The sequence below is a fragment of the Enhydra lutris genome, unplaced genomic scaffold, assembly GCF_002288905.1.
Source record: "Enhydra lutris kenyoni isolate GAN:26980312 unplaced genomic scaffold, ASM228890v2 scaffoldscaffold81, whole genome shotgun sequence".
Classification (NCBI taxonomy): domain Eukaryota; kingdom Metazoa; phylum Chordata; class Mammalia; order Carnivora; family Mustelidae; genus Enhydra; species Enhydra lutris.
In genome coordinates this window covers 5,642,867-5,654,616 of record NW_019154165.1, presented here as the reverse complement: position 1 = coordinate 5,654,616, position 11,750 = coordinate 5,642,867, and positions in this window count along the sequence as shown.

Genomic DNA, 11,750 nt, shown 5'->3' with positions numbered 1-11,750 from the left:
TCATATGGTTTCACTTATTTGTGGAGCATAACAAATAGCATGGAGGACAAGGGGAGTTAGAGAGGAGAAGGGATTTGAGGGAATTGGAAGGGGAGGTGAACCATGAGAGACTCTGGACTCTGAAAAACAATCTGAGGGTTTTGAAGGGGCGGGGGGTGGGAGGTTGGGGGAACCAGGTGGTGGGTATTAGAGAGGGCATGGATTGCATGGAGCACTGGGTGTGGTGCTAAAACAAGGAATACTGTATGCTGAAAAGAAATAAATAAAAAAAAGGAAAAAATGCTGTATTTTGTCAAATGCTTTTTCTGCATCTATTGACAGGATCATATGCTTCTTTTTCTAAAATATTTTATTTATTTATTTATTTGGCAGAGAGAGAGAGAGAGAACACAAGTAGGGGGAGCAGCAGGTAGAGGGAGAAAGAGGTTTCCTGTTGAGCATGGAGCCCCAAGTGGGGCTACATCTCAGGACTGGAGGATCAGGACCTGAGCTGAAGGCAGATTCTTAATGACTGAGCCACCCAAGCACCCCAGGATAATTTGGCTCTTAACTTGTCTTTTATTAATGTGGTATATCATGTTCATTGATTTGTGAATGTTGAACCACCCCTGCAGCCCAAGAATAAATTCCACTTAATTATGGTGAATAATACTTTTAGTGTATTATTGAATTTGATTTGCTAGTATTTTATTGTGAAATAGAATAATCCATTTAGAAAGGTCGCTGAGGATATTCAATATGGAGTCACAAAATTATTTATTGGGCACTTAGTACATGCCAGACGCTATGCTAAGCACTTAACATACAAATATTACAGCATTTCAATCCACACAAATACCCTTAGAAGTTATTATTACCATTCTTGTAATGGTAAGCACTCTTTCAGTTGAAGTGAAAGAAATTTTAAAAAGCTCAGATTGAGTTTAAGCAGAGAAAGGAATTTATTAACTCATGTAGCTAAGGACAAAGGACCACATCTGTCTTGTTTCCTGCAATATCTCAATATCTCAATACCTGAAACAGTGCTTGAAATGTAATAGGCACTCTACAAATATTTGCTAAATAAATACACTGAAAAAATGTAGGAGTAAATGACTTCAGTCATGGCTGTATCTAAGGGTCCAACCCATATCACCAGGACCCAATATCTTTCAGCCCCCCTTTCCCCTATACTGATGTCACTTAGTAATGCTCTCATCATAGGGCATCCCCCACTAGTAAAAGGTTTATGTCTGCTGTCATTCTAGTCCATAAAAAGGAAATCTCTTCCTCAATTGTTTTTTTTTAAAGATTTTATTTATTTATATTTATTGCAATATTTATTTATTTACAAATATTTCTTTTCAATTGTCATCTGTTTTTATTTATGGTGTCATTTGACATGCATAAGTTTTTCTCTTTTTCTTTTCTTTTTTTATGTATAAGGGTTTTATAAAAGATTTTATTTATTTGACAGAGAGAGACATGGTGAGATATGGAACACAAGCAGTGGGAGAGGGAGAAGCAGGCTCCTGGCCAAACAGGGAGTCCGAGGTGGGCCTCAATCCCAGGACCCCAGAATCATGACCTGAGCTGAAGGCAGATGCTTAATGACTGAGCCACCCAGGCACCCCTATGCATAAGTTTTTTGTGTGTTTTTGTTTTTGTTTTTAAGATTATGCTGACTGAAAAAAGTCAAGCAGAGAGAGTCAATTATCATGTTTTCACTTACTTGTGGAGCATAAGAAATAACATGAAGGACATTAGGAGAATAAAGGATAAGTCAATTGGGGGAAATTGGAGGGGGAGATGAAGCATAAGAGACTGTGGAATCTGAGAAACAAACTGAGGGGTTTAGAAGGGAAGGGTGAAGGGATGGGTGAGCCTGGAGGTGGGTATTAAGGAAGCACATATTGCAAAGAACACTGTGTGTGGTGCTTGAACAATGAATCTGGGAACACTGAAAAAATAAAAATAAAAATAAAAATAAAAATAATAAAATAAAATAAAATAAAATAAAATAAAATAAAATAAAATAAAATGTATATGGTCAAATATCTCAATCTTTTCCTCTATGGCTTTTTTCTGCTTGTGCCTTAGAATAATGTTACTTATCCCAAGTTTATTACATGTTCTGTTAATATTCTTTCAATTTTATAAGGTTTTTTTTAAGATTATATTTATTGATTTGACAGACAGAAATCACAGGTAGGCAGAGAGGCAGACAAAGAGAGAGAGAGGAGGAAGCAGACTTTCTGCTAAGCAGAAAGCCCTGCGGGGCTCAATCCCAGGACCCTGGGATCACGACCTGAGCTGAAGACAGAGGCTTTAATCCCCTGAGCCACCTAGGCACCCCTCAATTTTTGTAAGTTTTAACTCTTACATCTAGATTTGTAATCTATAGGTAATTTATTTTTTAATATTTTTTTATTTATTTGAGAAAGATCGAGAGAGAGAGAGAGGGAGAGAGAGCAGACTCCTCATGTTGCTGGGAACCTGATGTGGGACTCAATCCCAGGACTCTGGGATCATGACCTGAGCCAAAGGCAGTCCCTTAACCAACTGAGCCACCCAGGTGCATGGCAATTTACTTTTGTGAATGACCTGAGGTAGAGATTTTTCCCCTAATACAGCTAACCAATTGCCTCAAATACATTTTAAATATAGGCCACAGCTTCTTCATTGACTTGAACTGTCAACCTATATTAAATTCCCATGTATACAAGGTTTATTTTTGGACTTCTCTGTTCATTAGTAATATTTTAAAAAATGTCTCTTGTATCTTTGGTTATGTCTAAAATATTACTTCTAATGTTATCTGTGCCTTCTCTTTTTATTTTTTGAACCACTCATCAAAGATTTGTCTATTTAATTGGTCTTCAAAAAAAAAAAAAAACAGCTTTTGGTTTTACTGACCAACTCCATGGCTTATTGTATATTTTATACTTCATTACTTTCTTTCAAATGTATTAATCTATTCCTTTTACTTTCTTCTTCAATTTTCAACATTTTCCATTATGTATGGTGGAAGATCTTCAATCTAAACTGTGGGTCCAACGAATCATCTTCCAAAGGCCGCAGGATTCAAATGAAGGCTATAAAATTTTAGCAGTACTAGCAGAATTGTAGTGTTTGAGTCATATAGTCAACTCTTGGAGAGCCAGATGTTTTCCAGCACAATGCCTAGCTCATGAATAAGTAGGAGGTTTTTCAGGAGGCTCAAGGAAATTAATATTTGGTGAAGATTCCATTCCCTACCATAGCTGGGGTTTGATTCACTGGAGCCCGTAGGCTCAGAAATTTCCCATATTATAGGTTCTGTGGTGTAAAATTATGTAGTTAATGGGCATCTGGGTGTCTCAGTTGCCTTTGGCTCAGATCATGATCCCAGAGTCCTGGGATCAAGCCCCACATTGGGGTCCCTGCTCAGCAGATAGTCTGCATCTCCCTCTCCCTCCACTCCTCCCCCTGCCTGTGCTCTTGCCCATTCTCTCTCTCTCAAGTAAATAATTGAAATCTTAAAAAAAAATAAAATTATGCAGTTAAGATAGAAAGAAAAATTAAAGGAGTTTCAGGTCATCAAATACGCAATTTATACACTGGAAAATCACTATGTCCTCTCTCTGAGTCTCTTCTCCATCTGTTAAATGAGTTATTGCCTTCTATAGGTTATCTATAGGGTTATCAACTCGCCAAGGGAAAGGATCACATATCTGTCTTAATTATCACTTTTTTCCAGTACCTTATCTGGCAAAAAAAAAAAAAAATAGGTTTTCAATAATGATCTACTGAATAAATGAATGAATGAAGTTCTTTAAGCCCGTGAGATAATGTTGAGATTGATAAATCACAGTATTCTGATGAAGGAAAAATATTGGCCTCTGTGTCCCATAGAAAACCTTGTATTGTGTTTGTACATCATAGAACATTAATACATTTATTAACTGGATGAATGAATCAGAGAATTAACGATAACAGATTCAGGACTATAATTTACATTTCTCAATTCCAATACGTTAATGACAACATACTTTGGGGAATTTTACACACACACACACACACACACACACACACACACACACACAGTGCAATACCATTTAATGTTCCATGGAACGTAAACTGAAAAAACAGCAGAAGATATGTAATTTAGACACTTAACATCCCCATATACATAATTTTGTAGTGTAACAGAACTAGAAATAATAAATAAATAAATAGATACACACTGACAGGGGAATGTGGACTTCTGTGGTCTTTGTATCTTCAGTTGAAATCCAGAGTGTTTGGAAGTTGTGTATGCTAAATTGGGGGTAGATTTAGAACAAATAAAACAATGACATAAATTCAGGTCCTTGTTCCCTCAGAAAGCTGGACAGGAGATAATATCAGTTGGCTCAAGGAGAGTTATGATATATACAAGGGTTTTCATAAGTCCTTAGGAAAATCTGAGCAGATTTGGGAAATCGCAAAGTATTTTGACACCTGTCTCTGATGGAGCAGTTAGAGAAATCATGAGACTAATGAAAGGAAGAATGTGAAGAAAAAGGAAAGCACTTCAGAAGTCCTCTCTGAGAAGGGTCTACTATAGAAATAGTTTAACTCATTTCATTTTAATATCAATATATTGAAATTTCTCAATATTTTCCTCTATGAATTTTTGTCCTTGTGCCTTGAAAAATAATTTTTTCTTCTTCTTCATGTGCTTACTATGGGCTAAGTACAGTTCATGGCACTGGAGATAGATGAAGTACAAAAGGCACAGCCAATACATTGGCATACTTCCAGTCTACTAAGGGTAACAGACATATCAGCAAATAATTAAACATAGTAATTTCATGTAATAGAAATATACACAGAATAAAGAAATAGTAGAAGAATGTAATAAACTAAGAGAGTAAGAGATGGTTTTAAAGAAGACGTGATGGCCTGAACAATCCAAACACATATTTACTAGGAAGTCTAGGTGAGAATATGCATTATAAGAAGAAGAAATAGTAGTCAAAGGCATAGAAACATGGAATATCATGGTATATTTATGGAATTACAAAGGACAAGTGATAGGCAGGGGGTTGAGTATCTTGGATATTAACTTGTACAGCTGCAGAATCATTCAAGGGCTTCAGACTAGGGAGTTAAATGGTCAGATCTGGCTTCTAGATAGAACACTCTAGATGCAGTATGGAAAATAGATCGGGAAGAGCATATCCAGAGAATGCTATTGCAACAGTTTAGGCAATAGATAATGAGAGTCTGAACCAAGATAGTAGTAAAGGAACCTCAGAGGAAAGAAAAAAAATTCAGAGCTAACTAGGAGACAAAAAGAGGATTTTAAATTTACTTCCAGATATTTCCCCATTTTTGTCTGCCTTTCATAACTAATCTTCTTAAAAGACCTGTCTGCACTATTTGATAACACTTCTCCCACCTTTCATTTACTTCTCAACCTATTCTAATATGGTTTTTATGTCCAATTCACCACCCAAATTCAATTTTTGCAAGGTTCCTATTGATCTCCATGTCAATAAAGCCAATAAATATATTTTGGTCTTCATATTTCTTGATTCCCTTTCTTTTTAAAGTACTGTCTTTTGCCTTCTGGAACACTAGACATTCCTAGATTTCCTCTTACCTATTTGCCTGTGCAAGTGCTGGCGCTGTGTGTGTGTGTGTGTGTGTGTGTGTGTGTGTGCCTGCCAATTCATATCTCTCTCCTGGATTTTTCAATGTTAGAAATTCTCAAGGTTCAAAACTCTATCTCCTTCTCTTTTGAGTCATATTTTCTCCCTAAGTGATCGCATTCGTGTTCTTGGTTTCAACAAGAAAATTTAACTAAAATTAAGGGTTTGAAGAGGTGGGGGGGTGGGAGGTTGGGGGAGCCAGGTGGTGGGTATTAGAGAGGGCACAGATTGCATGAAGCACTGGGTGTGGTACAAAAACAATGAATACTGTTATGCTGAAAATAAATTAAAAAATGATTAAAAAATTTTAAAAAAGAATAAAAAATAAGTGAAAATAAGAAAATGAAATATTAAAAAAATATATAAAGAATATAAAAAAATTAATATGGCATACACTTCAAGAAGTATCATTATTTTATATATCACTGGGAAATTAAAAAAATATTTTCAATTAAACTATGATACCTCAAATTCAACTAATCATTTCACTGCACTCCAAACTTATTCTTCCTGGTACTGTTCCCAATTCAGAAATTACACTACCTTCACTTAGTTGTTCAAGCAAGAAACTGGAAACCTAGGACTTTTATTCTCTCTACCTCTCCACCTCTTAGCCCTTATATCTAGCCAATCCCCATGTCCTATTGTTTTATTTGCTAAAATAACCCCTGAATATGCCCATCTCTCTGACCTTCATTGTTATAAAACTAATAGAAACCACCATCTCTCACCTGATCTACTTCAAAAGCATCCTAACTGGTATCCCCAGTCTTCTGATTTGCTTTTCAGCAGGCAGAATTATCTTTTCAAAGACCATATCTGATCATGTCACTTCTCTGATGGAAACTTTTCAGTTGCTCCTCATTAGTTTTAGGAAAAAGTCCAAATTCTTCCTATGGCCTATAAAGCTTCCGCCCACCTTCCCAGCCTTGTTTCATGCCCCTTTGTCCTGTGTTCTCTAAGTGCCAACCACAAAATAGCCTTTTTGATTCTCAAATATGTCACCCTCCTCACTGCTTCAGGACCTTGTACACATGCTCTCTCCTCTGCCTAGACTCTCTCACTTCTCTTTATCTAATTAATGCCTATTCATTCCTCAGCCCTCAATTCAAATATCACCTCCTTGGGGAATTCTTCCATGATTCTAGATTAGGTGTTTCCATTGTACACCATTCATCATTCTCAGGATTTAAAATTGTAATTAAGTGTGTAAATCACAGCTTAATATTGGTCTTGGTACTGTAATGAAAGTTGCATGAAGACAGGGGCTGTGCTAGGGACTGAACTAGGTGCTATATCCTCAGCACCTAACATAATTCTGGGAACAAAGTAGGTGTTCAGTTAGTACTTGTTAAATGAACAGATAAATTGATGCTTGGTGGGATATAAGAGTTAAGGTAGAAAAAATAAATCAAGAATTATAGCCAAAGTTCTGGTTTTGGTGACTAAGTTGGATGGCAGCACTTTGGACCTAAGGCAAGGGGAAAATGACAAATACAGTATTCTTTTGAAGAAAGAGTTGGAGGTGCTTGTGAGATATATGGTAGGCAGTTCGATTTGTAGGTCTTAGTTTGAGGAAAACAGCCTGGGCTATGGACATAAATTTAATATCCATTAGCTTCAGATGTTCTTTGAAACTGAGTGAGGGATAAGATCATCCAGGAAATAAATGTAACATAAGAAAAGGGCAAGGACATATCTCTACAGAATATCAATATTTAAGGGATAAGCAGGGGAAAATACACCATAAAGGGGGAGGGAGATGGTATCTTACAGATCAAGGATCAATAAAGTTATAAGTAACACATGGGTGAGAAGAGTGCCTACTGGCTTTGCCAATGAGAAGGACACTGATAAAATGCTTAGAGAAATGAGTGATAAGGGAAGGAGATGTTAAGGCTGTGAAACACAGCTCTCTTTTTTGAAGCCTGCTCAGAAGAGAAGTAGAGAAGGTGACAGCTAGAGATGGAGCAGTGTCAAGGAAATATTTTACTTTCTTTTAACGTGTGAGAAACCTGGATAAATCTGAATGTTAATAAGGCACATCAAAATTAAGTTACTCTACTATAAATGAGTTGGGCTGACCAACATGTAATTTGCTCCCTGTCACATGTGTTCAAGCCCAAGAACCACAGAACCACCAGAGGATTTATTCTCAACTACAAAATGTGAGTCATGGTTAGAAGATTTAACCCGAGTTTCTACAAGGTCCTTTGCATGAGTCCATCACAGAATAATATAAATAGCACTAAACTAAGAATCTAGAATCCTAACTTTGTCACTGACAAGCTGAACAACCTTATATAAGTTATTTAGCCTGTCTGTCTCAATGTTCCTTATGTGTAAACCAACCCTGCACAGTCATAAGGAGGATTAAAGGAGAGAATTGATGTTGATAATGTAACAGCATGAGATCCCCTAATGCGACCAAGGGTTATTAAACATTTGGGGAAGCTATTAAAGTATTTTTACTTAATAAATGCTTACTATAACAATTTTTAGTTAATAAACTCATTTTATAACAACCTGAGAGTTTGTCACTGTTATTATCCTTATTTATACAGGTGAGTAACTGAAGCACATTTGGGTTAAGATGCTTGCCTAAGATCACACAGCTAGAGGTTAGTGGAGTATAGATGTGAAACCAGAGTCTGACTCTATAATTCTATATAATCATTATAGTACCTTATCCTTGGCCTAGAACCTCATAATTCTAAAGGAAAGATTCACCAATCCCTTTGGGAAAATCTAACGAAATCTTTGAACTCTCTCTATCGCAAAATGCACAGAAAATTACACATGCATGTTTTTATATACTGTATCAAAGCCTTCACTCATTGACCTTCCCCACTGCCACAAAGCCCTGCTATGTGACTCACACAAGTGTCTCAGATTAAAACCCTTTGCTCTAAAGTCTAAATTCCACCAACCTTAAACTTTAACTCAGCTTCAAATCCTGTCCTAACATCTCAGTTCTAGACAAAAATAAGGAATGGCTGTGGCTAACATGCTGCCCTCTACCACCGCCTAGTGGACTATCCGCATTAATGACAAAATCGCCATACCTGTCAGAGAACGCTTCAGATTTTTCCAAAGTGCTTTCTCAAGAAAAGTGCTGTCATAGCTCTGGGGTCCAAAACCCCAAATCCAGCGGTCTGCGTCTGGGGTCCATCCTCCAGTCATTGTTTTCAAGTCCTTCCCGTTATGCTCTATGACAGACATATAGTGTATGGGCGTCGCCGCCATTTTAGCTTTTTCTCTTACTGCCTGCCTCGCTAAGAGATCCGTAGACAGTCTTTAGGATTCAGCAGAGGGCACTGGAGTACATCTTTCGTGATTGAAGCTGTGGTTAGCCAAATAGGCAAAAATCTAAATTTTCTAACCTGCTCTTTACATCCCATGTTTCCTTTACAGACTGCATATACTTCCTTAGCAGGCAACCTTCCAACTCTATTGTCATTCACTTTTCCTCGGCCTTGAGACCAAGGAATGCTCTTATTTTAGTGATAAGGTTTGTAAAACTTTGGAGTTACTAATGTGGAAAAAACAAAGTTCCTTCCACCTTTCACCCCTCGCTGTCCTTTCCACCAAGACCCAGTTTAAGATCCTGTCTTCTAATCTCTCTCTCATTATCTTGCTGTTCATACTTGCCATCCCTCCCTATTCTTGTAGTCCTTTTCACTGACCATCTTCCAGTTCTAAACCAGGAAGTAGTAATCAGAACACTATATTGAGAATCAGGGCAGCCCTATAGATTTAAGTTTTGCTACTTTATTAGCTGTATGACCAGTCACTTTACCTCTCTGGAATCTCAATCTATAAAATTGAATGAAGTTGGTTAATATTAGAAGATCTCTGTGAGACTTCTCTGATTGCTAGAAATTTGGGAGTCTTCTTGTTCTTTACATTCTACACTGTCTTTACATTTACAAACAAATCCACCCACAACTTTGATTCTCAGAGCAATATCTCTAAAATTGGGTCACACACCCTTATTTAAATCCTGTAGTGCCCAACTTTTGCCCAAAAGAAAGAGTTCAAACTTTTCTATTGTGACAACTGGGTTGTGAAAATTTTCTCTGACTTCCACCCTTGTCATTTAACATTCACAGATGACACAGTTTAGGTAGTGTGGCTCCCATTGCCAAAACAGACTAGGTTAGATGCTAATTTAATCTTTATCCCAGCATTGTCAAAATCTACTTTAAGTATCTTTCCTCCAGTCTAGGCTTTGATATCCTTGAAAACAGGAACCACTGCTGAATCTCCAGCTCTCAGAACAATGCCTGACTTTGTCATTGCTCAATAAATATTTGTTTTTTTGGGTTTTTTTTTTTTCACATTATATAGTTTTTAAAAATTTTTTATTTCCTTTCAGCATAACAGTATTCGTTGTTTTTGCACCACACCCAGTGCTCCATGCAATCCATGCCCTCCCTAATACCAACCACCTGGTTCCCCCAACCTCCCACCCCCGCCCCTTCAAAACCCTCAGATTGTTTTTCAGAGTCCAGAGTCTCTCATGGTTCACCTCCCCTTCCAATTTCTCTCAACTCCCTTCTGCTCTCCATCTCCCCTTGTCCTCCATGTTATTTGTTATGCTCCACAACTAAGTGAAACTATATGATAATTGACTCTCTCTGCTTGACTTATTTCACTCAGCATAATCTCTTCCAGTCCCATCCATGTTGCTACAAAAGTTGGGTATTCATCCTTTCTGATGGAGGCATAATACTCCATAGTGTATATGGACCACATCTTCCTTATCCATTCATCCGTTGAAGGTCATCTTGGTTCTTTCCACAGTTTGGTGACCATGGCCATTGCTGCTATAAACATTGGGGCACAGAAGGCCCTTCTTTTCACTACACTGGAACTTTGGGGTAAATACCCAGTAGTGTAATTGCAGGGTCATAGGGAACCTCTATTTTTAATTTCTTGAGGAATCTCCACACTGTTCTCCAAAGTGGCTGCACCAACTTGCACTCCCACCAACAGTGTAAGAGGGTTCCCCTTTCTCCACATCCTCTCCAACACATGTTGTTTCCTGTCTTGCTAATTTTGGCCATTCTAACTGAAGTAAGGTGGTATCTCAATGTGGTTTTAATTTTAATCTCCCTGATGGCTAGTGATGATGAACATTTTTTCATGTGTCTGATAGCCATTTGTATGTCTTCATTGGAGAAGTGTCTGTTCATATCTTCTGCCCATTTTTTTATATGATTGTCTGTTTTGTGTGTGTTGAGTTTGAGGAGTTCTTCATAGATCCTGGATCTCAACCTTAAGTCTGTACTGTCATTTGCAAGTATCTTCTCCCATTCCGTGGGTTGCCTCTTGGTTTTGTTGACTGTTTCCTTTGCTGAGCAGAAGCTTTTGATCTTGATGAAGTCCCAAAAGTTCATCGTAACTTTTGTTTCCTTTGCCTTTGGAGACATATCTTGAAAGAAGTTGCTGTGGTTGATATCGAAGAGGTTATTGCCTATGTTTTCCTCTAGTATTCTGATGGATTCCTGTCTCATGTTGAGGTCTTTTATCCATTTTGAGTTTATCTTTGTGTACGGTGTAAGAGAATGGTCAAGTTTCATTCTTCTACATATAGCTGTCCAGTTTCCCCAGCACCATTTATTGAAGAGACTGTCTTTTTTCCACTGTATATTTTTTCCTGTTTTGTCAAAGATGATTTGACCATAGAGTTGAGGGTCCATATCTGGGCTATCTACTCTGTTCCAGTGGTCTATGTGTCTGTTTTTATGCCAGTGCCATGCTGTCTTGGTGATCACAGTTTTGTAGTAAAACTTGAAATCAGGTAACATGATGCCCCCAGTTTTATTTTTGTTTTTCAACATTTCCTTAGTGATTCGGGGTCTCTTCTGATTCCATACAAATTTTAGGATTATTTGCTCTAGCTCTTTGAAAAATACCAGTGGAATTTTGATCAGAATGGCATTAAAAGTATAGATTGCTCTAGGCAATATAGACATTTTAACAATGTTTATTCTTCTGATCCAAGAGCATGGAATGGTTTTCCATCTTTTTGTGTCTTCTTCAATTTCTTTCATGAGTGTCCTGTAGTTCCTCGAGTACAGATCCTTT